This window comes from Dendrobates tinctorius, unplaced genomic scaffold (assembly GCF_039654945.1).
Source record: "Dendrobates tinctorius isolate UK_male_01 unplaced genomic scaffold, ASM3965494v1 ptg000232l, whole genome shotgun sequence".
In the NCBI taxonomy this organism is placed as follows: domain Eukaryota; kingdom Metazoa; phylum Chordata; class Amphibia; order Anura; family Dendrobatidae; genus Dendrobates; species Dendrobates tinctorius.
Window position 1 is genome coordinate 5,243,851 of NW_027361899.1, and position 24,987 is coordinate 5,268,837.

Consider the following 24,987-nt stretch of genomic DNA (forward strand, 5'->3'; position numbering starts at 1 on the left):
GTATTGTCATCGGGGACCGTATCCTGCGCACCGCCGCTTCCCCTGCATTAAATATAACTGGTGCTGTCACGTTCCCCGGCCTCTTCCCAAACACAGCTCTACTTCTAAAGTGAATTCTGCGTCCCCAAGGCAGAGCGAGAATTGGAACAAGTACAGACAGAAACGCGGCGTAAAATGTGACAGATCCCCGAGAAACCTCCGCGTCTCACAGCCCCACTGTGTGTAATGGGAAAAGGCAAAACCTGTGTGCAAGCCGAGGAAATGCAGTGCTAGTCATCTGCAGTCCTATGTAACACAGCATGTAATAGCCTGTACATGTTAACTACAGTCCTATGTAACGCCACATATAACAGGCAGTGATAACCTGTGCATATTACCTGCAGTCCTATGTAACACCGCATATAACAGGCAGTGAAAACTTGTGCACGTTACCTGCAGTCCTATGTAACACAGCATATAACGAGCTGTGATAACCTGTGCATGTGACCTGCAGTCCTATGTAGCACCACATATAATGGGCAGTGATAGCCAGTGCATGTGACCCGCAGCCCTACAGTTGTGGCCAAAAGTATTGACACCCCTGCAATTCTGTCAGATAATACTCAGTTTCTTCCTGAAAATGATTGCAAACACAAATTCTTTGTTATTATTATCTTCATTTAATTTGTCGTAAATGAAAAAACACAAAAAGAATTGGCCTAAAGCCAAATTGGATATAATTCCACACCAAACATAAAAAAGAGGGTGGACAAAAGTATTGGCACTGTTAGAAAAATCCTGTGATGCTTCTCTAATTTGTGTAATTAACAGCACCTGTAACTTACCTGTGGCACCTAACAGGTGTTGGCAATAACTAAATCACACTTGCAGCCAGTTGACATGGATTAAAGTTGACTTAACCTCTGTCCTGTGTCCTTGTGTGTACCACATTGAGCATGGAGAAAAGAAAGAAGACCAAAGAACTGTCTGAGGACTTGAGAAACCAAATTGTGAGGAAGCATGAGCAATCTCAAGGCTACAAGTCCATCTCCAAAGACCTGAATGTTCCTGTGTCTACTGTGCGCAGTGTCATCAAGAAGTTTAAAGCCCATGGCACTGTGGCTAACCTCCCTAGATGTGGATGGAAAAGAAAAATTGACAAGAGATTTCGACGCAAGATTGTGCGGATGTTGGATAAAGAACCTCGACTAACATCCAAACAAGTTCAAGCTGCCCTGCAGTCCGAGGGTACAACGGTGTCAACCCGTACTATCCGTCGGCGTCTGAATGAAAAGGGACTGTATGGTAGGAGACCCAGGAAAACCCCACTTCTTACCCCGAGACATAAAAAAGCCAGGCTGGAGTTTGCCAAAACTTACCTGAAAAAGCCTAAAACGTTTTGGAAGAATGTTCTCTGGTCAGTTGAGACAAAAGTAGAGCTTTTTTGGCAAAGGCATCAACATAGAGCTTACAGGAGAAAAAAGAGGCATTCAAAGAAAAGAACACAGTCCCTACAATCAAGCATGGAGGAGGTTCCCTGATGTTTTGGGGGTGCTTTGCTGCCTCTGGCTCTGGACTGCTTGACCGTGTGCATGGCATTATGAAGTCTGAAGGCTGCCAACAAATTTTGCAGGGCCCAGTGTGAGAAAGCTGGGTCTCCCTCAGAGGTCATGGGTCTTCCAGCAGGACAATGACAAAATACCCACTTCAAAAAGCACTAGAAAATGGTTTGAGAGAAAGCACTGGAGACTTCTAAGGTGGCCAGCAATGAGTCCAGACCTGAATCCCATAGAACACCTGTGGAGAGATCTAAAAATGGCAGTTTGGAGATGTCACCCTTCAAATATCAGGGACCTGGAGCAGTTTGCCAATGAAGAATGGTCTAAAATTCCAGCAGAGCATTGTAAGAACCTCACTGATGGTTACCGGAAGCGGTTGGTCGCAGTTATTTTGGCTAAAGGTTGTGCAACCAAGTATTAGGCTGAGGGTGCCAAAACTTTTGTCTGGCCCATTTTTGGAGTTTTGTGTGAAATGATCAATGTTTTGCTTTTTGCTTCATTCTCTTTTGTGTTTTTTCATTTAAGACAAATTAAATGAAGATAATAATACCAAAGAATTTGTGTTTGCAATCATTTTCAGGAAGAAACTGAGTATTATCTGACAGAATTGCAGGGGTGTCAATACTTTTGGCCACAACTGTATGTAACACAGCATATAATGTACAGTGATTACCTGTACATGTAACCTAGAGTCCTGCGTAACACCGCATAAACGAGCAGTGATAACCTGTGCACGTTACTTGCAGTCCTATGTAACACAGCATATAATGGGCAGTGATAGGACGACAGTTCACATGCACAAGTTATGTAGCACCGCATATATCAGGCAGTGATAACCTGTGCATGTGACCTGCAGTCCTATGTAACACCACATATAACACAGTGATAACTGAGTCCAGATAATGTAGTAGATAACACCTGCAGTCCTATGTAACACCACAGATAAAACGGGGATAACGCTCTGAGGACATAACTTAATAGATGTCACCTGCAGTCCTATGTAACCCCTGTGTCTTTCCGTCAGGTTAGATATGAGTTACTGTAGGACACATTTGTATCCCAGTAATATACTGTGATGGTCTAGTGGACTTTCCCCTGGTTCTTTCGTCATTGTTAGACCCTTTCTCGCCCGTCGGCGGGCTTTGAGGTGACTGTAAATATCAGTTATCGCCTCGTAGGCCTCCAGTGGAGCGGCAGCTCTGAAGCACAGAGGCCTTAGTACCACTCATCAGTCGGGTACAGCCAAGGGAGAGGGGCTGCTGCTGATCTCGCCGGCCGCACAGATGACAGCGCTCTCAGATACGGAGATCTGTGCTGATGAGATTTTAGAACCCCATATTGCAGTGTTCTCCTCATCATCCTACAACATTCATTGCAGCCGACACATCCCTCTCCCGGCCAGAAAACCGAACGTGATCCGGCATGGTACATCTGCAGAAATGCTGGTAGCAGAGAGTGTATATACAGGAGCTCTGACAACTCTGCACTGTGTATATACAGGAGCCCTGACAACTCTGCACTGTGTATATACAGGAGCCCTGACAACTCTGCACTGTGTATATACAGGAGCCCTGACAACTCTGCTGGGAGCAGAGAGTGTATATACAGGAGCCCTGACAACTCTGCTGAGAGTAGTGTGTATATACAGGAGCCCTGACAACTCTGCACTGAGTGTATATACAGGAGCCCTGACAACTCTGCTGGGAGCAGTGAGTGTGTATATACAGGAGCCCTGACAACTCTGCTGGGAGCAGTGAGTGTGTATACAGGAGCCCTGACAACTCTGCTGGGAGCAGAGAGTGTGTATATACAGGAGCCATGACAACTCTGCACTGAGTGTATATACAGGAGCCCTGACAACTCTGCTGGGAGCAGTGAGTGTGTATACAGGAGCCCTGACAACTCTGCTGGGAGCAGAGAGTGTGTATATACATGAGCCCTGACAACTCTGCACTGAGTGTATATACAGGAGCCCTGACAACTCTGCTGGGAGCAGTGAGTGTATATACAGGAGCCCTGACAACTCTGCACTGAGTGTATATACAGGAGCTCTGACAACTCTGCACTGAGTGTATATACAGGAGCCCTGACAACTCTGCTGGGAGCAGTGAGTGCATATACAGGAGCCCTGACAACTCTGCTGGGAGTAGTGTGTATATACAGGAGCCCTGACAACTCTGCTGGGAGCAGTGAGTGTGTATATACAGGAGCCCTGACAACTCTGCTGGGAGCAGTGAGTGTGTATACAGGAGCCCTGACAACTCTGCTGGGAGCAGAGAGTGTGTATATACAGGAGCCATGACAACTCTGCACTGAGTGTATATACAGGAGCCCTGACAACTCTGCTGGGAGCAGTGAGTGTGTATACAGGAGCCCTGACAACTCTGCTGGGAGCAGAGAGTGTGTATATACATGAGTCCTGACAACTCTGCACTGAGTGTATATACAGGAGCCCTGACAACTCTGCTGGGAGCAGTGAGTGTATATACAGGAGCCCTGACAACTCTGCACTGAGTGTATATACAGGAGCTCTGACAACTCTGCACTGAGTGTATATACAGGAGCCCTGACAACTCTGCTGGGAGCAGTGAGTGCATATACAGGAGCCCTGACAACTCTGCTGAGAGTAGTGTGTATATACAGGAGCCCTGACTACTCTGCTGGGAGCAGTGAGTGCATATACAGGAGCCCTGACAACTCTGCTGGGAGCAGAGAGTGTATATACAGGAGCCCTGACTACTCTGCTGGGAGCAGTGAGTGTATATACAGGAGCCCTGACAACTCTGCTGGGAGCAGTGAGTGTATATACAGGAGCCCTGACAACTCTGCTGGGAGCAGTGAGTGCATATACAGGAGCCCTGACAACTCTGCTGGGAGCAGTGAGTGTATATACAGGAGCCCTGACAACTCTGCTGGGAGCAGTGAGTGTATATACAGGAGCCCTGACAACTCTGCTGGGAGCAGTGAGTGTATATACAGGAGCCCTGACAACTCTGCTGGGAGCAGTGAGTGTATATACAGGAGCCCTGACAACTCTGCTGGGAGCAGTGAGTGCATATACAGGAGCCCTGACAACTCTGCTGGGAGCAGTGAGTGTATATACAGGAGCCCTGACAACTCTGTAGGGAGCAGTGAGTGCATATACAGGAGCCCTGACAACTCTGCTGAGAGTAGTGTGTATATACAGGAGCCCTGACTACTCTGCTGGGAGCAGTGAGTGCATATACAGGAGCCCTGACAACTCTGCTGGGAGCAGAGAGTGTATATACAGGAGCCCTGACTACTCTGCTGGGAGCAGTGAGTGTATATACAGGAGCCCTGACAACTCTGCTGGGAGCAGTGAGTGTATATACAGGAGCCCTGACAACTCTGCTGGGAGCAGTGAGTGCATATACAGGAGCCCTGACAACTCTGCTGGGAGCAGTGAGTGTATATACAGGAGCCCTGACAACTCTGCTGGGAGCAGTGAGTGCATATACAGGAGCCCTGACAACTCTGCTGGGAGCAGTGAGTGTATATACAGGAGCCCTGACAACTCTGCTGGGAGCAGTGAGTGCATATACAGGAGCCCTGACAACTCTGCTGGGAGCAGTGAGTGTATATACAGGAGCCCTGACAACTCTGCTGGGAGCAGTGAGTGTATATACAGGAGCCCTGACAACTCTGCTGGGAGCAGTGAGTGCATATACAGGAGCCCTGACAACTCTGCTGGGAGCAGTGAGTGTATATACAGGAGCCCTGACAACTCTGCTGAGAGTAGTGTGTATATACAGGAGCCCTGACAACTCTGCTGGGAGCAGTGAGTGTATATACAGGAGCCCTGACAACTCTGCTGGGAGCAGTGAGTGCATATACAGGAGCCCTGATAACTCTGCTGGGAGCAGTGAGTGCATATACAGGAGCTCTGACAACTCTGCTGAGAGTAGTGTGTATATACAGGAGCCCTGACTACTCTGCTGGGAGCAGTGAGTGTATATACAGGAGCCCTGACAACTCTGCTGGGAGCAGTGAGTGTATATCCAGGAGCCCTGACTACTCTGCTGGGAGCAGTGAGTGTATATACAGGAGCCCTGACAACTCTGCTGGGAGCAGTGAGTGTATATACAGGAGCCCTGACAACTCTGCTGGGAGCAGTGAGTGTATATACAGGAGCCCTGACAACTCTGCTGGGAGCAGTGAGTGCATATACAGGAGCCCTGACAACTCTGCTGGGAGCAGTGAGTGTATATACAGGAGCCCTGACAACTCTGCTGGGAGCAGTGAGTGTATATACAGGAGCCCTGACAACTCTGCTGGGAGCAGTGAGTGTATATACAGGAGCCCTGACAACTCTGCTGGGAGCAGTGAGTGTATATACAGGAGCCCTGACAACTCTGCTGGGAGCAGTGAGTGTATATACAGGAGCCCTGACTACTCTGCTGGGAGCAGTGAGTGTATATACAGGAGCCCTGACAACTCTGCTGGGAGCAGTGAGTGTATATACAGGAGCCCTGACAACTCTGCTGGGAGCAGTGAGTGCATATACAGGAGCCCTGACAACTCTGCTGGGAGCAGTGAGTGTATATACAGGAGCCCTGACAACTCTGCTGGGAGCAGTGAGTGTATATACAGGAGCCCTGACAACTCTGCTGGGAGCAGTGAGTGCATATACAGGAGCCCTGACAACTCTGCTGGGAGCAGTGAGTGTATATACAGGAGCCCTGACAACTCTGCTGGGAGCAGTGAGTGCATATACAGAAGCCCTGACAACTCTGCTGGGAGCAGTGAGTGCATATACAGGAGCCCTGACAACTCTGCTGGGAGCAGTGAGTGCATATACAGGAGCCCTGACAACTCTGCTGGGAGCAGTGAGTGCATATACAGGAGCCCTGACAACTCTGCTGGGAGCAGTGAGTGTATATACAGGAGCCCTGACAACTCTGCTGGGAGCAGTGAGTGCATATACAGGAGCCCTGACTACTCTGCTGGGAGCAGTGAGTGTATATACAGGAGCCCTGACAACTCTGCTGGGAGCAGTGAGTGTATATACAGGAGCCCTGACAACTCTGCCTGTTAAGGAACTGGCGCTGACACCTCTGCCTCGTCAGTCTCGCCTTTAATGAACATATACATATGAACAGTATGGGGTGTCAGTGGCCGGGTATGCAGAAGAGACCATCACTGCCTGGGTAGAAGACTGGGGGTTGTGGGCACATGGCCTACTCTCATGTGTATAGCATTTTATGGATCGTGTGAAGGGGTCTCGTGTGTACCCCATATAGGACGGGGGGGTGGGGGTGACCTCATGGAGTCCAGTTTTTCATTTCCAACTCTCCAAGGTTGGAGTGGATCTGGAATGGATGTGGATGAGGAGCGGGGACTGGATCCAGATGTGGGGCAGATCTGGAATGGATGAGGAGCTGGGAGTGGATCCAGATGTGGAGCAGATCTGGAATGGATGTGGATGAGGAGCAGGGAGGGGACCCAGATGTGGGGCAGATCTGGAATGGATGTGGATGAAGAGCGGGGAGAAGACCCAGATGTGGGGCAGATCTGGAATGGATGTGGAGGAAGAGCGGGGAGAAGACCCAGATGTGGGGCAGATCTGGAGTGGATGAGGGGAGGGGACCCAGATGTGGGGCAGATCTGAATTGGATGTGGATGAGGAGCGGGGAGGGGACCCAGATGTAAAGCAGATCTGGAATGGATAAGGAGTGAGGAGAGGAGCCAGATGTGGGGCAGATCTGGAATGGATGAGGAGTGGGGAGGGGACCCAGATGTGGAGCAGATCTGGAATGGATGTGGAGTGAGGAGAGGACCCAGATGTGGGGCAGATATGGAATGGATGTGGATGAGGAGCGGGGAGGGGACCCAGATGTGGAGCAGATCTGGAATGAATGTGGATGAGGAGTGGACCCAGATGTGGAGCAGATCTGGAATGAATGTGGATGAGGAGTGGACCCAGATGTGCAGCAGATCTGGAATGGATGTGGATGAGGAGTGGGGAGGGGACCCAGATGTGGGGCAGATCTGGAGTGGATGATGAGTGGGGAGGGGACCCAGATGTGGGGCAGATCTGGAGTGGATGAGGGGAGGGGACCCAGATGTGGGGCAGATCTGGAATGGATGTGAATGAGGAGCGGGGAGAGGACCCAGATGTGGGGCAGATCTGGAATGGATGAGGAGTAAGGAGAGGACCCAGATGTAGGGCAGATGTGGATGAGGAGCGGGGAGAGGACCCAGATGTGGGGCAGATCTGGAATGGATGTGGATGAAGAGCGGGGAGGGGACCCAGATGTGGGGCAGATCTGGAATGGATGATGAGTGGAGAGGGGACCCAGATGTGGGGCAGATCTGGAGTGGATGAGGGGAGGGGACCCAGATGTGGGGCAGATCTGAAATGGATGAGGAGCGGGGAGGGGACCCAGATGTAAAGCAGATCTGGAATGGATAAGGAGTGAGGAGATGAGCCAGATGTGGGGCAGATCTGGAATGGCTGAGGAGTGGGGAGGGGACCCAGATGTGGAGCAGACCTGGAATGGATGTGGAGTGAGGAGAGGACCCAGATGTGGGGCAGATATGGAATGGATGTGGATGAGCGGGGAGGGGACCCAGATGTGGAGCAGATCTGGAATGAATGTGGATGAGGAGTGGACCCAGATGTGCAGCAGATCTGGAATGGATGAGGAGCGGGGAGAGGACCCAGATGTGGGGCAGATCTGGAATGGATGATGAGTGGGAAGGGGACCCAGATATGGGGCAGATCTGGAGTGGATGAGGGGAGGGGACCCAGATGTGGGGCAGATCTGGAATGGATGTGAATGAGGAGCGGGGAGAGGACCCAGATGTGGGGCAGATCTGGAATGGATGAGGAGTGAGGAGAGGACCCAGATGTAGGGCAGATGTGGATGAGGAGCGGGGAGGGGACCCAGATGTGGGGCAGATCTGGAATGGATGAGGAGCGGGGAGGGGACCCAGATGTGGGGCAGATTTGGAATGGATGAGGAGTAAGGAGAGGACCCAGATGTAGTGCAGATGTGGATGAGGAGCGGGGAGGGGACCCAGATGTGGGGCAGATCTGGAATGGATGTGGATGAAGAGCGGGGAGGGGACCCAGATGTGGGGCAGATCTGGAATGGATGTGGACATGGGTCAGGAGAGGATCTGCTTCCTGATTGTCAGGTCTGAGGTTCGGATTCTGCTAGAGCTTTGCTGAATTCTATCACAATTCTTCTTAGGACAACTCTTCACTATATAGCGAAACATCTTAAGAATCCTCCCTGCAGTGGCAGGAATATGGATTCTGGGGCAGGGCCTGGGTAATGGGTTATAGATCGTGACACTCAACATGGATGAACGCTCCGTGGATAGGAGAGTAGAAGAGTGAACGAGGAGTACAAACACTGATAAAGCCGACCCTCACATTCCCGATTGAAGTGTTTGAGGTTTGGACTGTAAGACCGGACCCCGCACTCAATGGTGGTGGATTATGGACCACGCCGCACACACCACCAGAAGGACGCCTCATCCATGGTTCTAGTATCTATTTGAACTGACCTGTATATAGTAACAAAGGTTGGTCATGGTGATCGTCTGCCCAGGGCCTACTGGGTGCAGCTGGTCCTTAGATTGGCCAGTGGGTGCAGGGCTCGGCAGTGACATGTTTCCTGGGTTGGTTTCTCTGTGAGTTGAGGCACAGCTCTCATCACTGGAGCTCACTAACTTGATTTTTTGTCTCCGCCATGCAGCCTGTTATACAAAGCAAAGTCGTACGTTATTTCATGATCTGCGGCTCCGGCGAATGTTCCTCTGATACCACAAGTCAATGGGAGGAGAGTAAAAACCTCCAGATAGATGTGGCTGTCGCTCTTTCCCACCTGATACTTGGATTATGTTGAGGGTTCCTGACGCTCTGAGCCTTCATTAACTGCTGTTACTCGGACTCTCGGCATTAAACGATCTGCAGCATTACATCCGTAACATCACGCTGAGATGCACCGGAATCATGTCCTCCTGTCCTCCGAGAAGCTCGTTTAATCCCCTGGGAGAAAATTACTAATTACTTGCAAATCATCTTCCCACTTGTGAGGCTCGCAGATCTACAAGTGCTGAAACCAGCTGGGACTTACAAGACTCCAGCATCTGAGGTCTGAACACTGGAGCACAGGAGGGCTCTGCAAGCATGTCAGAAGGGCCGGGACCCAGGATTAATGCCCTGCAGGGAACGGCCAGGGGGCAGCGGATTACAGGGATTCATGTAATTACTAACCTGTAACACAGTGGAGATTACCAGCGAGGAACAGCAGATAACACCGTGCAGAATTAAAGGTCATGAACTCTCATGGTAAATGGAAAATGGTCCATACAGCAGACCTGGAAACAGTAATGACGTAGTGATACAATCCGCTGTTCTCCACCAGCCTGGACTATAATACATGAGGATCGGCCGGAGCAGGAAGGGTCTATTCCCTGCTCAGTATCACATCTACACTGCCGTAAGATCTTTACTCTTTTATCTCGGTAAGATACCGGATTCTGATCCTACGATGTCTAGGAAATAAAGCGCCATTAAAATCCATTTCCCATCCACAATTTCAAACAGACAAGCGAACAAAAAACCCATCACATGCTACCACCAAATATTAAATAGCCACAGCCCTGACTCTGGGTGACTACATCAAAGCAGCTGTGATGACACATAGTATCTAATGTAGAGATCAGCGGAGACATCACTGAGAATGCCGCCTATCCATCACCAGAGATCAGAGGTGACATCACTGAGAATGCCTCCTATCCATCACTAGAGATCAGCGGTGACATCACTGAGAATGCCTCCTATCCATCACCAGAGATCAGAGGTGACATCACTGAGAATGCCTCCTATCCATCCCTAGAGATCAGAGGTGACATCACTGAGAATGCCTCCTATCCATCCCTAGAGATCAGAGGTGACATCACTGAGAATGTCTCCTATCCATCACCAGTGATCAGAGGTGACATCACTGAGAATGCCTCCTATCCATCACCAGAGATCAGAGGTGACATCACTGAGAGTGTCTCCTATCCATCACTAGAGATCAGCGGTGACATCACTGAGAATGCCTCCTATCCATCACCAGAGATCAGCGGTGACATCACTGAGAATGCCTCCTATCCATCACTAGAGATCAGAGGTGACATCACTGAGAATGTCTCCTATCCATCACTGGAGATCAGTGGTGACATCACTGAGAATGTCTCCTATCCATCACTGGAGATCAGAGGTGACATCACTGAGAATGCCTCCTATCCATCCCTAGAGATCAGAGGTGACATCACTGAGAATGCCTCCTATCCATCCCTAGAGATCAGAGGTGACATCACTGAGAATGCCTCCTATCCATCACCAGAGATCAGCGGTGACATCACTGAGAATGCCTCCTATCCATCACCAGAGATCAGCGGTGACATCACTGAGAATGCCTCCTATCCATCACTAGAGATCAGAGGTGACATCACTGAGAATGTCTCCTATCCATCACTGGAGATCAGTGGTGACATCACTGAGAATGCCTCCTATCCATCACCAGAGATCAGAGGTGACATCACTGAGAATGCCTCCTATCCATCCCTAGAGATCAGAGGTGACATCACTGAGAATGCCTCCTATCCATCACCAGAGATCAGAGGTGACATCACTGAGAATGCCTCCTATCCATCACCAGAGATCAGAGGTGACATCACTGAGAATGCCTCCTCTCCATCACCAGAGATCAGAGGTGACATCACTGAGAGTGTCTCCTATCCATCACTAGAGATCAGCGGTGACATCACTGAGAATGCCTCCTATCCATCACCAGAGATCAGCGGTGACATCACTGAGAATGCCTCCTATCCATCACTAGAGATCAGAGGTGACATCACTGAGAATGTCTCCTATCCATCACTGGAGATCAGTGGTGACATCACTGAGAATGTCTCCTATCCATCACTGGAGATCAGTGGTGACATCACTGAGAATGCCTCCTATCCATCACTAGAGATCAGAGGTGACATCACTGAGAATGCCTCCTATCCATCCCTAGAGATCAGCGGTGACATCACTGGGAATGCTTCCTATCCATCACCAGAGATCAGAGGTGACATCACTGAGAATGCCTCCTATCCATCACCAGAGATCAGTGGTGACATCACTGAGAATGTCTCCTATCCATCACTAGAGATCAGAGGTGACATCACTGAGAATGTCTCCTATCCATCACTAGAGATCAGAGGTGACATCACTGAGAATGCCTCCTATCCATCCCTAGAGATCAGCGGTGACATCACTGAGAATGCCTCCTATCCATCACCAGAGATCAGCGGTGACATCACTGAGAATGCCTCCTATCCATCCCTAGAGATCAGCGGTGACATCACTGAGAATGCCTCCTATCCATCACTAGAGATCAGAGGTGACATCACTGAGAATGCCTCCTATCCATCCCTAGAGATCAGCGGTGACATCACTGAGAATGCCTCCTATCCATCACTAGAGATCAGAGGTGACATCACTGAGAATGCCTCCTATCCATCACCAGAGATCAGCGGTGACATCACTGAGAATGTCTCCTATCCATCACCAGAGATCAGAGGTGACATCACTGAGAATGCCTCCTATCCATCACTAGAGATCAGCGGTGACATCACTGAGAATGCCTCCTATCCATCACCAGAGATCAGCTTTGTCACCACTCAGCGCAGCCTGTGCTTTCATCTCTCTTCGGTGCTACAATATTGCCCTTTATTTGATGTGGCTGTTGATGAAAAGGTCAGCATGACATAAATTAGTTGAGGTGAGAGTAGGTCTATGAACTCTTATTTAAGTGTCCCTAAGCTGTGTTTAATCAACCGAGCCGGTGACCGACCAAACGAGATGTTTTTAATTGTCATTCTCGTTGGGCTCTGGATTGGTCACTGCCCCTTTTATGGAGCTGAGTCATCATTATCACATAGGGCAGAGTGTATAGCGTATACCTGTCCTGCATCTGTTCGGCCTGTGATACTTTCCTCGGCGCAGCTAATTGTCACTTCAATCACTTGAGCCAGTTATTAGCACATAAATAATCCGCCCTCCAATGCTGCACTGGTGTAAAAAGTCGCCATTGATCGCCCGTCAGAGGTGTTTAATGAATCTCAAACTTGTGAGCATTAAAGTTCCCAATAAATGGAGACGCGGCGCGGAGGCGTAATTGTGGAGGAGAAGTGGCATCGATTGCTGCAGCCGGTAGCTTTGTGTGGCCTTTATTATTACATATGTGAATCTCTTCGTCTTCTCATTACACCAAAGGTCACTGACCCCAGCGATGGCACCTATAATTCTGACCCCCCCCCCCGGTGCCGCAGATGTCCTGAGTGTGGACAAACAGGAGCAGTTTAGGTGATGTGTAATATAAGCCATCTAAACAATAGGTGACACCATTTCTAATTCAGTTTGTGTATTCAAACCATAGTTGCTTCACAAATTCAGGGTATTGTACATTCCCAATAACCTATTCAGAGGGGAAGAGAACAGCGATTGTAGCTCCATCTATAAGGAGATGCAATCCTAAAATTCAGTTTTGACCCATTAAAGGGCCTTGCCATATGACTTAAGATAAGAAGCAAGACCAGCAGTTCCATTTGATTGACATGTGTTTCAGGGTTTGTGCTTCTCATCAGTGCAATGTAGTAGATCTTCTGGCACTAGAGTCCCGATTGTCTTCCCACATGAAGAGGCTATATGCATATTTAAAGTGCCAAGGAAGCATTGAATAGCTTGTAAGTCTCTTTGCGCCAACTTAGTGCTCTCCAAAAGATGAAACATTACCCCTTTTACACCTTCTCAAAGGCTTCTCACCCATCCAACCAGTTCTTCTGACTTGTACTAGTGAGAGGCAAACACCCCGAAAGACGTGTCTGCAAATGGAGTTTCTGATTTGGCTTCTTGTCCTAACTCATGTGGCAAAACCTTTTTAAAGGGTCAGTAATGATTTTTAGGGCTGCTACTTCCTGTAGGAGCTGCTAAGATTGTTCTCTTTACCTCTGAAGTTGCCATAGGAACCATACAATACGTTGACTTAGTTTTGAGTGGTCGCTCCTCTCCTCTGCTCACCCTAAGGTTTTCTCAGACTTTGTTTAGTAAAAAATCTCTACATTTTCACCTTTCTGCAACCCATTGATGAGAAATGTGTACTGCGAACAGAAACACATTGGTCAAGGTGTTGGGTTCAGAGAGGTGACTGACGGGGGGGATTGGCTCCAACTCAATCCGAAGAGTCAGAAGAGGATTATTGTCGGCGTTCAACTATATGGCGGAGAAGTGTTGAAAGATGAAGAGTTCCTGAGTCACAGTCTTCTCACCCGTCCTATTGACCTCCACTTGTACAACGTAGAGAGGTCGGGTCTATGAAGTCTGACACTGATACAAGCTAGGCTGGAGAGGAATGAAGATCTAGATGCCCCATTAGCCTCCACTGGCGTCTGCTAGTGTCGAAGGTTTTGCTCCACGGTCCTCCTGGATTACTGGAATACATGTTTCTATCCTGAGACTCTGGGATAACACAAAGTACCTCAGACACGTTATTCGTCATTCCTGTGCAGGAGCCGCTGATCCCACCAGGAATAAAGGAACACGCAAGTCCAAAGACAGAGAAAGCAACTCAGCGGCAGGAAAACTGGAGAAGAGCGAGATAAACACATGAATTAGTGATGAGACAAGTCACCGGCCGGGCACGGAACAATAAGAGGGGAGTGCAGATATTCCACCGTCCGTCCCATCCGTGAAGGAGATACATACCACGATTTGCTCCTCTTTCGAGGTTGAATTGTAACATGATGGTTGCTATTAATCGGGGGCAGTGTCGGCGCTGTCTTTGCGCTCACAAGTTGTTTCATTTCGAGCTCTCGTTCTACACGGCCCTTGGTGCTCGGCGGTGCGAGCTTCTGTCAGGATTGCTGAATGCACGGAGAGTCTGTCAGCATCTGAATTTCATTTGCACGTTGTCAGTAAACTCATGTTTAATTCACTCCTAATTGACGAGATTTAAGCTGCGTGTATTCTTCAATTCCATGTCTGCATAATCTGGAGACCCAGCGTGGGCATCTGTACGGATACATGGCACAGACTCTAAGGCCACTCAGAAATGGCAAAACAGAAAAAGATTAAGGCCAGGTCTCCTTATTCTCGTGTCATTCTATGGAGTCTTGGAAGCTGAGAGACCCACTTAAAGTCTACATGGAGTAGGACCCCTTGGGTTGCAATGTTTCTGATTTGAGCTAATCTGCAGAGTGGGGACTCTGGGACCCCTGATGTTCACCCTTTAAACCCTGGACAAGGGCCTGGTCTTTGATGTTTTGCTTCCCAGGACACATCCTCAGAGTATTCTCAGTTATCATTGTGGATGAATTCCAAGGTGAGCTCCGTAAAGAGTAGTCATAGTGGTTGATGTCAGGGCAGGTGGAGCTTAATTAATCTGGTGGATAAGCCGATGGTCAGGGTAGTCAGAAGATCAGGGAAGGCGGCAAACAGAAACCTAGATCAGGCTGGAAACTGGAAGACAACCCCAGAAACCAGGGAAGCTGGGATGAATCGGGATCCCAAGTAATCTAGTCATGGGTTGGGGATAGGTGGACTAGGTGCATTTCCGACTATGTGGGACCCATTCTACTGTATGGAAGACTGTGAGAGACCCATTTTACTGCATGGAGGACTATATGGGACCCATTATACTGTATGAAGGACTATGTGGGGCCTGTTTTGCTGTATGCAGGATTATGTGGGGCCCATTATACTGTATGAAGGACTATGTGGGACGAGTTTTGCTGTATGGAGGACTATGTGGGACCCATTATACTGTATGAAGGACTATGTGAGGCCTGTTTTGCTGTATGGAGGACTATGTGGGACTCATTATACTGTATGAAGGACTATGTGGGACCAGTTTTGCTGTATGGAGGACTATGTGGGGCCCATTATACTGTATGGAGGACTATGTGCGACCCACTATACTGTATGAAGGACTATGTTGGATCTGTTTTGCTGTATGGAGGGCTATGTGGGGCCCGTTTTGCTTTATGGAGGACTATGTGGGGCCTGTTTTGCTGTATGGAGGGCTATGTGGGGCCCATTATACTGTATGGAGCACTATGTGGGGCCCGTTTTGCTGTATGGAGGACTGTGGGGTCCATTATACTGTATGGAGGACTATGTAGGATTCATTATACTGTATGAAGCACTTTGTGAGGCCCATTATACTGTATGGAGGACTATGTAGGATTCCTTATACTGTATGGAGGACTATGTGAGGCCCATTATACTGTATGGAGCACTATGTTGGAACCCATTCTACTGTATGGAGGACTATGTGGAACCCATTCTACTCTATGGAGGACTATGTGGGCCTCATTATACTGTATGGAGGGCTGTATGGGGATCACAATTGGAGCATCATACTGTGATGGGTCACCATACTTTGCAGTGGAGGTTCAGTATAGTCATCATACCTGTGCGTGTGATGGTATAATACTGTCTTTGGAGGGCACTTTTGTTGGCCTCATACTTTATTTGTATTTATTAATTCAAAGTTTTGTATCCATTTAAATATGTAATAACAAATAGGCCGTTGGGCGGTGTGTTTTTTCCTGCTCTTATATAATATATTATTCCAGTACGCTTTATTTGTGATTATATGCTAATTTTATTCTAAGATCTGTTAATTTAAATGTACAATTAAATAGTCTGTTTCCATATGAAAAGTTTCATCGTTATATTTAATGATAAGAAAAAACTTCCTCAACTGTAGACTTTTTTATTTAATAAGTATCAAGGTTGTCCCGCAACTTTTGGCCAAGTTTTTATTTTTTGTTTGTGTATTTAAGTTTGACAACTCTGCCCTAGAGGTAGCACTAGGGGTCCGAACCACTGGAGGTGGCCCGCTGTCACCTGAATACAGCAGGAGAGCGGCGAGAGGGAATGGTGGTAAGGCAACATGACGGACACGGGAAGCTGAGGGCAGAGGTGGAATCTGTTCCCAGGCACATCACTGTCGGCGAAGGTTTGGGTGGGTGAGGTGCAGTACTGGAATGATGGGAGTGCTAGTATGTGAGAAAAGAAGGGACTTGTTGATCCCATGACTACATGTATGATGGGAGTGATGCTACTTGTGTGAGGAGGGCAGATTAGATTGTGCGACTTTGTTGTAATTTACATAACAGGAGCTAAATATTTCCGTTGTTCGCTCGTTTCCTTCTCTGACTCCTGTTCCTGAGCCGCGTCCTGCTCATCAGACGACGTGAGGTTCTGCTCAGACGACGGCTCCCGGTTCCCAGAGCATCTTGTTAGGGCCCGGAGCACATGTTTACCATGGGAACAGTCTCTTTTCATGAGTCACGTTGTATTTTTCTGGAAAAAACCCACATAATTAGATTGATGCTGAGGTCAGTGGGCTCTTGACTCTTCATAGCAACATCTCGAGCGCGTCCTCTTCAGACTTCTCATCCCGCTAATGAGTCTGCTTTGAATACAGATGCTGTGATTTACCTGGTAGCTGCGACTCGAGACCTTAATCACCAAGTACTGGTTACCCAGGAACCGCCGCCCTTGGCACCGCAGAAGAGAGACCCCCGGAGGCATCTGAAGGGTCCGGCATGTTCTCCAGCACGCGGATGCTCCGCTCTTACATGTCCCCTCCTGGATGTTGCAGGGCTAAACATTAGAACAAACATTGTTTTTTGTGTGGTCGAAAAAATATATTTCACCCCTTAACAACCGGGCGATTTTTTTTCTTTTCTGCGCTTTTATTTTTTCCTCCTCCTAAGAGCCATAACTTTTTTTATTCTTTTATTTTAGTTTAATAACACCATTCACTTTATCATATAATGCAAAAAAAGGAAATATTCCAAGATGGAGAAAACCTGCAATTCCACCATTGTTTTTCGTTTTATACAGCGTTCACTATGTGGTTAAAAATGACCTGGTGTCAGGATTCTCCCGGCCAGTACGATTACAGCGATCCCAAACTTATAAAGTCCTTCTTTATGTTTTAGGAGTTATAAAAAAAACTCAGACCTTTTGGTTTTGTCTCCATTTTCCATGGTCTGTAACTTTTTTCCATCCATAGAACTGTTAGCCTGGTTTTATCCACATAGGTAGATGTTACAATAGTGTTTCTTGCTGCTAAAAAAAAAAAAATTTCTGACACTTTGTTTTTCGTTTTTTTTTTTTGTTGTTTTGTTTCAATATTCACCATGTGGAGTAAATACGTATATTTTATTACACCACTTATGCGCTGTGAGGATATGGCCGCTTACTAAAGACTATAGGACAAATGGACGTAGAGCGGAGTCCACACATCTGTGAGATAGAGACGTCTTCCAGCACAGCACCGGTTGCGTCGATATTGTGTTTTATTAGTGATTTTTTTGCTCGTCAGTTCATCCTCGGGAATCAATGTTACCATTCAGTGACAGTAATCAGAGGAAGACAAGCAGGCTGGATCTTGTGTATAGCTAAGGGTAAATGTAAAGCTATCAATCCCCTCTGTATCTCAGGGTCTTACACCGCTCCATACAGGGATGGCGGCTCTGTGCAGCGATGGCGGCTTCCTTATAGTGTTGGCTCAGTATAGTGGCGGCTCCATATAGGGATGGCGGCTCTGTGCAGGGATGGCGGCTCCCTTATAGTGTTGGCTCAGTATAGTGGCGGCTCCTGACAGCGATGGCGGCTCCGTACAGCGATGGCGGCTCCCTTATAGTGGCGGCTCAGTATAGTGGCGGCTCCGTATAGGGATGGCCGCTCCTGACAGCGATGGCGGCTCCGTACAGTTATGGCGGCTCCCTTATAGTGGTGGCTCAGTATAATGACGGCTCCGTATAGGAATGGCCGCTCCTGACAGCGATGGTGGCTCAGTATAGTATATACTGTATATTTATAGAGAAAGTTATCTGGAGTGATCCCAATCCTGGTAAATCTGAGATCTTAATTCCATCCGTTAATTTGCAATTACAGAAATGTTACAACAGATGACAACATATTCTCAGTAAATTATATGAATACTGCGGAGAACTTTCCTCATGGGTTAATTAATTGCTGCTTGTAGCTTGGATACAGGCAATTTACTATATTTGACACAATTATGAGAATCACGGATAGGTGTGATGATTCTCTGAGCAGACGCAGAGCTCCAAGGATCAGTTGTCACCTCCCCAGTGGGCTCAGAAGTCCATCCATCGTGTCCCCCCCCCCCCCCCCCCGCAATGGCTCAGTCATGTTCTCCCCATATCGGGCTCAGTCATCCCTCCACACCCCCATCGGGCTCAGTCGCCCGAGTACATGTGGTCAATACAAAGGACTGGAACGTGACTTACTCCTTCTGAGGACCAGGAGACATTCACTGCATGTGGAGGGAAGGTAATTTCCTGCTTCTAATTAGGAAAGGGTTCTTTACAGTTAGAGCAGTGAGTGTGGAATTCTGACCAGGAGGAAGTAATGGCCGACACTATATCATCATTTATAAAGGGGCCGGATACTTTTCTAAATCCCATGGCATAGTGGGTGATAAATAATCTAGCCTTTGGGGAAAGTCTGAGCCTAACGGAGCAGAGACTTTTTTTTAACGTATGTAACAATGTATAAAAGTTGAGCCCTCTTCTGATCATAAGAGCGACCTGCTACTCACTGGTCACTCATTCTCCAGACTGCTATGGGCAATGATTCATAGAGGACAAAAACTCCAAAAGTTATAATGAAACCATGTTTCAAAGTTATTTTTTCTTCTGAAATGTACACATTTAACCGTCGCTCAGTCGTCCTTTTTATTTAATAAGCGTGGGAGCCCCCCAGTGTGACGTCCGTCTGCGGATCTGGACTGCAGTAGCGACAGCACCCCGAGAAACCCCTAGACCCTTAACCCCTATACAGGGATCTGGAATTGTAGCAAGGCCCAGGGGGTGGCTGTCTAGCGGAGCAGTGGACCAGAGCAGGACGGCAGCCAATAGGGAAGAAGGCAGGAAACCAAAAACGTAGTCAGAAACCAGGAGAGCGGCGGAGGTACAGGAACGGCAGGCAGTGGCAGAATCGAAAGTCCAGGCCAAGGTCACAAACCGGGAGAGTAGCAGAGGTACAACGTGACGTGACACCCAGATTGGAGATTTTTGTATTAAAACCTACTAAAGAAATTGGTCAAAAGTAACCGCAATGTTCCCCTAAAGGACCCGACTTTCTACCAGAAGTCTATTCTGAACTTGTGGAATCCCTCAATTCTCCAAGGCGCCTATCGCTTTGAAAAAGATCTCGCTCTTTGCAATAACCCAGCGCTGCCGCATACAGACTAATATTTCCCAGACTCCTGTCCCTGTGCAGAAGTTTCTGCCCCATTGTTGGGTACAGGCACCAGCCCTGCTGATTGTAGGGCCCCATACAGACAGATGCTTTGTTTCTTGTATGGCGCAGTCACAGACTCTTGTCTCCATTCGAGACCGTAGGAAGCATTGCTACCAGAGCGGCACAAGGAGGCTCCGCCATGTGCACTCATATGTCCAATCATGACCATTTTTACAAAATCACTCTGCCACCATGCAAGAAAATTCCAGAAGAGATGAATGTTTAAGAAAAAAAATCACGCAGGAAAAGTCTCCATTTCTGTAGCTTAAGGGTTTTATGAAAACACAGAGCGCCATTATCTTCCAACGTAGAAGGCTGAAAGTGGCAGTGAATCTTCTGAGGAGTGGCTGACTGCCAAGAAAACCTCAAGGACACACAGACAACTCATCCAGGGGCTGAAATTACAGCTCTGATACACAGGAGCGAACCCTGCACCTGTGTGAGTTGGATATGATCAGGGCTGGTTTTAGAATAATAGAAAGGGAAAATATCTGCACTTACAGCAAGCCGAGTTCATGAATATGGTGTGGAATCGAAACAAAGTTTAGAAAGTTGTAGAAAGCCTGCAGAGGTGTATACAAAGTTGTAGAAAGCATGCACAGGAGTTAGGTGTATAGAAAGTTATAGAAAGCCTGTACAGAAGTGAGGTGTATAGAAAGTTGTAGAAAGCCTGCACAGGAGTGAGGTGTATAGAAGGTTGTAGAAAGCCTGCACAGGAGTGAGGTGTATAGAAGGTTGTAGAAAGCCTGCACAGGAGTGAGGTGTACAGAAAGTTATAGAAAGCCTGCACTGGAGTGAGGTGTACAGAAAGTTATAGAAAGCCTGCACAGGAGTGAGGTGTATAGAAAGTTATAGAAAGCCTGCACAGGAGTGAGGTGTATAGAAAGTTATAGAAAGCCTGCACAGGAGTGAGGTGTATAGAAAGTTGTAGAAAGCCTGCACAGGAGTGAGGTGTATAGAAAGTTATAGAAAGCCTGCACAGGAGTGAGGTGTATAGAAAGTTATAGAAAGCCTGTACAGGAGTGAGGTGTATAGAAAGTTGTAGAAAGCCTGCACAGGAGTGAGGTGTATAGAAAGTTGTAGAAAGCCTGCACAGGAGTGAGGTGTATAGAAAGTTATAGAAAGCCTGCACAGGAGTGAGGTGTATAGAAAGTTATAGAAAGCCTGTACAGGAGTGAGGTGTATAGAAAGTTGTAGAAAGCCTGCACAGGAGTGAGGTGTATAGAAGGTTGTAGAAAGCCTGTACAGAAGTGAGGTGTATAGAAAGTTGTAGAAAGCCTGCACAGGAGTGAGGTGTATAGAAGGTTGTAGAAAGCCTGCACAGGAGTGAGGTGTATAGAAGGTTGTAGAAAGCCTGCACAGGAGTGAGGTGTATAGAAGGTTGTAGAAAGCCTGTACAGGAGTGAGGTGTATAGAAGGTTGTAGAAAGCCTGCACAGGAGTGAGGTGTATAGAAAGTTGTAGAAAGCCTGCACAGGAGTGAGGTGTATAGAAAGTTGTAGAAAGCCTGTACAGGAGTGAGGTGTATAGAAAGTTATAGAAAGCCTGTACAGGAGTGAGGTGTATAGAAAGTTGTAGAAAGCCTGCACAGGAGTGAGGTGTATAGAAAGTTGTAGAAAGCCTGCACAGGAGTGAGGTGTATAGAAAGTTGTAGAAAGCCTGCACAGGAGTGAGGTGTATAGAAAGTTATAGAAAGCCTGTACAGGAGTGAGGTGTATAGAAAGTTATAGAAAGCCTGTACAGGAGTGAGGTGTATAGAAAGTTATAGAAAGCCTGCACAGGAGTGAGGTGTATAGAAAGTTATAGAAAGCCTGCACAGGAGTGAGGTGTATAGAAAGTTATAGAAAGCCTGCACAGGAGTGAGGTGTATAGAAAGTTGTAGAAAGCCTGCACAGGAGTGAGGTGTATAGAAAGTTATAGAAAGCCTGCACAGGAGTGAGGTGTATAGAAAGTTGTAGAAAGCCTGCACAGGAGTGAGGTGTATACAAAGTTGTAGAAAGCCTGCACAGGAGTGAGGTGTATAGAAAGTTGTAGAAAGCCTGTACAGGAGTGAGGTGTATAGAAAGTTGTAGAAAGCCTGTACAGGAGTGAGGTGTATAGAAAGTTATAGAAAGCCTGTACAGGAGTGAGGTGTATAGAAAGTTATAGAAAGCCTGCACAGGAGTGAGGTGTATAGAAGGTTGTAGAAAGCCTGTACAGGAGTGAGGTGTATAGAAAGTTATAGAAAGCCTGCACAGGAGTGAGGTGTATAGAAAGTTGTAGAAAGCCTGCACAGGAGTGAGGTGTATAGAAAGTTGTAGAAAGCCTGCACAGGAGTGAGGTGTATAGAAAGTTGTAGAAAGCCTGTACAGGAGTGAGGTGTATAGAAAGTTATAGAAAGCCTGTACAGGAGTGAGGTGTATAGAAAGTTATAGAAAGCCTGCACAGGAGTGAGGTGTATAGAAAGTTATAGAAAGCCTGCACAGGAGTGAGGTGTATAGAAAGTTGTAGAAAGCCTGCACAGGAGTGGTGTATAGAAAGTTGTAGAAAGCCTGCATAGGAGTGAGGTGTATAAAGAGTTGTAGAAAGCCTGCACGGGAGTGGTGTATAGAGAGTGGCAGAAAGCCTGCACAGGAGTGAGGTGTATAGAGAGTGGCAGAAAGCCTGTGGGAGATGTAAGGTGTATAGAAAGTCTGTGGAGGTGTAAGGTGAAATTTTTGGGCCTCGATGCAATGCCCTTCTTTCCTATAAGACATTGAGGAGCTGGCCAAGCCATGGGCCCTCCCGTAATGGTGCCATTCGGTTATACTTTGTGCCGTACTGCTAGAATATCTGTGTATCTGATAGGCATAATAAATTTCTCTGCAGCCCGCAAGACGCCATTGGCGCAGATATCTACCGACAGGCTCACGTTGACTTTCAAAGCAGCCAGAACAATGTTATGTTTTACAAATCAGAAATAAAAATAGTATTAACACCTCTGGCGTCCAGATCTTCATACGGAGCCTCGCTCTACTTGATCGCGAGAGGAATAGCCTCGGAGGCGTGGGCACGGGGGCACGCCTGGGCTCGGGGCTACGCGTATTTACATTTATATTGTTCCTTAGACACACAGGAGTGTGCGGCGTATCAGACAATCTCCCAGCACTTTCATCCTCGCCGCAGACTGAGCACCACGCTGTGCTTTATTCTCTGCGTACGCTCAGAGATGGCAGAACCTTCGCTGGATGTAGCGTCATCTGATTACTGACATGAAGCTCGTGTATAAAGGCGGATAATAGAAAAATGGTGAATAAGAAGCCGAGTCCTGAGTGGGGATTTCATATAACACAGAACCAGATCTGTAATATGGAAATGATCCTGCGCTGTGTGTACGTCCCTCGTATGTATGGAAGTCATACTCTATAGGTCTAATGTTATCTTTTCAATATCTGTTTCTGGGAAAGCCGGGTATCAGTATATATGTCCATCATCACCGCAGACAACCGGAGCCCAGTCTCAGATATGTAGTCTGTCTGGATACTTCTATGATATCGATCAGCAACATTGTATCTGGTACTTTTCATGGAGACAATTGTAGTTTACATTCACTTTCATTAAAACCTTTTTTGTCCATATAAACAAGCATTTAACCATCACACGGGCCCTGAAGGTCATCCGGCCCAGTACTCTTGTTCTTTGAGTGTCCAGGATTTGACATCTCTTCTGTTCAGTACTGTTATTCCTGCCAAGTGATTGCAAGGCTGATGATCTAAAGGTGACTCTGATCACAGTCAAAGGAGCAAATAACAGCTGGAAATTTTAACTCCAGGGACTGAGGGCACTAAGCCACCCAACCTCAGCGACTGAGGCCTCTAAACCAACCAATAACAGCGACTGAGGGCGCTACAACACCCAACCCTAGGGACTGAGGGCTCTAACCCAACCAACATCAGCGACTAAGGGCTCTAAACCACCCAACCCCAGCGACTGAGGGCACTACACCACCCAACCTCAGCGACTGAGGGCACACCACTACCCAACCCCAGGGACTGAGGGAACTAAACTAATCGACATCCGTGACTGAGGGCATTACACCACCCAACCTGAGGGACTGAGGGCACTACACCACCCAACCTGAGGGACTGAGGGCATTATACCAACCAACCTCAGCGACTGAGGGCACTCAACCAACCCCAGTGACTGAGGGCACACCACCACCCAACCCCAGGGACTGAGGGAACTAAACTAATCGACATCCGTGACTGAGGGTACAGCACCACCCAACCCCAGCAACTGAGGGCACAACACCACCCAACCTGAGGGACTAAGGGCACTATACCAACCAACTTCAGTGACTGAGGGCACTAAACCACCCAACATCAGCGACTGAGGGCACTCAACCAACCAACATCAGCGACTGAGGGCACTAAACCAACCAACCTCAGCGACTGAGGGCACACCACCACCCAACCCCAGGGACTGAGGGAACTAAACTAATCGACATCCGTGACTGAGGGCACTACACCACCCAACCTGAGGGACTGAGGGCACTATACCACCCAACCCCAGCGACTGAGGGCACAGCACCACCCAACCTGAGGGACTGAGGGCACTATACCAACCAACATCAGCGACTGAGGGCACTAAACCACCCAACCTCAACGGCTGAGGGCACTCAATCAACCAACATCAGCGACTGAGGGCACTAAACCAACCAACCTCAGCGACTGAGGGCACTACACCACCCAACCTCAACGGCTGAGGGCTCTCAACCAACCAACATCAGCGACTGAGGGCACTACACCACCCAAACTCAACGGCTGAGGGCACTCAACCAACCAACATCAGCGACTGAGGGCACTAAACCAACCAACCTCAGCGACTGAGGGCACTACACCAACCAACCCCAGGGACTGAGGGAACTAAACTAATTGACATCCGTGACTGAGAGTACAGCACCACCTAACCCAGGGACTGAGGGCACTACACCACCCAAAATTAGCAAGTGATCCACTAGCCGGAAATTAATAGATTAGCAGCAGGCTAGTACCGATTAACTTACAACATTAAATCAAATCTAATTTATTAGAACCCATTAAAAAGGAAAACTCCTAGTAAAAGTGCACGTAAC

The 24,987-nt window shown here is 47.9% G+C and overlaps 1 protein-coding gene across 2 annotated transcripts in view; it reads left to right on the top strand.

Annotated features, from left to right (window-relative positions):
* Window positions 1-24,987, top strand: part of ZFAND3 (zinc finger AN1-type containing 3) — a 239,952-nt gene that overhangs the window by 177,798 nt on the left and 37,167 nt on the right. The window lies entirely within an intron of this gene.